The sequence below is a fragment of the Vombatus ursinus genome, unplaced genomic scaffold (assembly GCF_900497805.2).
Source record: "Vombatus ursinus unplaced genomic scaffold, bare-nosed wombat genome assembly UNPS02014792.1, whole genome shotgun sequence".
Taxonomy (NCBI): domain Eukaryota; kingdom Metazoa; phylum Chordata; class Mammalia; order Diprotodontia; family Vombatidae; genus Vombatus; species Vombatus ursinus.
The window spans coordinates 7,366,073-7,368,881 of record NW_020954570.1 but is presented as its reverse complement, the minus strand read 5'-3'; positions in this window follow the sequence as shown (position 1 = coordinate 7,368,881).

Sequence of the window (2,809 nt, the reverse complement as noted above, 5' to 3'; positions counted from 1 at the left end):
ATATCAAATAATAGAAAGGAGAGTGTACATCCTTGCTTTACTCACATATTTATTGGAAAAAGTTCTACCGTATTTCTATTCCATATGGTTTTAGATACTATTTATGGTATTAAAAAAGGATCCCCCTATGCTTCTACTTAGTAGTGTTTATATATATCTTTGTAGTGTTTATATATATTTATGAATGCTATACTTTGCCAAAGACTTTTTCCACATTTATTGAGATAATCATGTGGCTTTGGATGTTTTTGTTGGATACATTTTTTATGACTAATTATGTTGATTAAACTTAACAGTCCCAATGTTGAACATCCCTGGCATAAATCCAAATTGTTTAGATTTATTAATTGGATTTCTTGGTTGAATTAATGTCATCTGTTTGATGGGATTTTATTTAAACATTATTAATCAATATTCATTAATGATATTGGTCTATAGCTCTTCTTCTGTATTTTGTCATTCCCCGGTTTAGGTATTGGGACTATATCGTCTCATAAAAGGAATCTGGCAGGATGCTTTCTTTCTCAGTTTTTGAGAATAATATGTGTAGTACTGGTACTGATTGTTCTTTAAAACTTTGATAGACTTCTTCTGTGAGAAGAATCAGAAGTTTTCTCTTTGGCAATTCCTTCATAACTAGTTCTATTGCTTTTCAGAAATTGAGTTAATTAACATCTCTCTTTGGTCTTTTGTCAGTTTGTGTATTTTATGTTTTTGAAAGTATTGCTCTATTTTTTATGTTCTTAGTTTTATTAGCATATATATGTTTACATATAATACATATATAATGTGATTTCATCTTGATCATTTGCTAATTTATTGATTTGATCTTCTGGCTTCTTTTTAAATAGATTAAAAAGCTTTTCAATCATATTAGTCATTTCAAAAAAATCAGCACTTTTAAAAATCATTTTAATAGTTTCTTTGGTTTCCAGTTTATCTGTTTCTCCTCTAATTTTTAATATCTCTTCTGGGTTTTTTTTGGCTTATTTGTTGGCTTCCTGATTTAAAAAAAAAATCATTCAGTTCATTCACTCTACCTTTTTCTATTATGTTAATTTATGTTATAGGGATGTGATTTTCCCCCTGAGAATTGCTTTAGCCTCATTCCAGAAATTTTGAGTTATTTCATCATTATAATTTTCTTTCACATAATTATTTATTGTTTCTATGATTTGTTCTTTGACCTACACACTACTTAGGATTTCACTGTAAGGTCTCCATTTGGGTCAATGTGTTCTTTTGTTGCTTTTGCCTTTTTGCTCATCTTCTAGTAGATTGGAAATACAAATATACTGAAGTGAAGGACAATCGATTGTTCTCTCTCTTCCTTCTTTGGAGAAACATACTATGGATTCAATTTTTTTTCATTCTGCTATTTTTTTTTCTGCTGTGCAGGCCATAAATTCTTACATTTATTCCCTTCTAATTTCTTTCAATATTCTGATTTCTCTCTTGAATCATCCAGGAACATCCTGCGATGGTTTTATGCTATCTTGGGAATCCACAGAATTCTCTGTTTTATCAGGTATTGGTTCAATTTCCTGTATCTTCCAAACTAATTTAGAGATGTTTGCAGTCACTTAGATGATTTGGTAAACATTTTCAATTCTGTTTTAATGTCTTCCTTTTTGATTTATCTACTTGTACTTCAGGTTTTTAACTGAGCTTTCTTCCTCCTGAGATCTTTGTGCTTTTAGCCTTTTTTCCCCTTCTCCTATTGCCCTTTTTCTATTTTTGTTTTTTTTCCTTTTCAGGGTTGGCATCCCTGGAAGCTGCCCCAAATAGCTGTTTCAATTTCTTTTCACAATGAAGAATTCATTCTTCTTAGTTCATGCCCCCAAGTGACCTCAGAGGGGACATTTGGCTACAACTTTTCTTTGGCTAGTCCCTTTTCTTCCCAGAGGTGTAGGCCATCCCACCCCTCCCCATGTTGTCACTCCATCCAAGTACCCTCTGTTCTTTAGTTCTCTGGCTTAGTGCTGCCACCCTGGGCAAAGCATACTCCCACCTTCCTATGTTTCCTCCTTCACCTGTTGAGGTCTGCTGTTTGTTGCCATGTGATGGTGAGGAAAGGTCAGGAACAGAATATAGTGTAAGAATAGTAGGAAATTGCTGATTCAGGTTGTGTGCCCTCCCAGAAGGGAAGCTCTTGTGGATAGAGTTCTGAGTGAGCTAATGAGGGATGAACATTCTCCACTTTTGTTACCTTTTTAAGCTTCTCAGTATCTTGACCTTGGAGTCAGTTGTAATTTCTGTATCTCTGGTGCACAATTCCTTTTTTGGAGGAGTTTTTGAGAGTTTGTGAGGACTAGAGAAGATGTCTAGGCCTCCACCTTGTTGATCAATTGATCCAGCAGTCTCCCCTTCCAACTTTATAAAGCATAAATTTTCTCTTTTTAACAGTTACCAAGGTTTAGAGTTGTTATGACTTGGATTTTATGGTTATGTTCACTTTACATTTGATGCCAAATCCTTAGTCAGAGATACAATTCCCAAATGTAACATTGCTCTTATGGGAAAATATAATTTGCTCTACAATAATCTGCTTTTCATTATGGTTTCCAGGTATACATTATTGGAGAGGACTACCTATATTTCTCACAAATCTTCATTATTTTGATGTGTAGAAAAAATGGTTTTTTAAAGTTACCTCTCTGCCAAAAATCAAAACCCCAAACCAAAAAACAACCAAACCCAAACTACTGAACTACTTCTTTTTCAAGGAGACTATAAACATTTAATGTTGAAAGATTGTCATGACACACACACACACACACACACACACACACACACACACACACACACA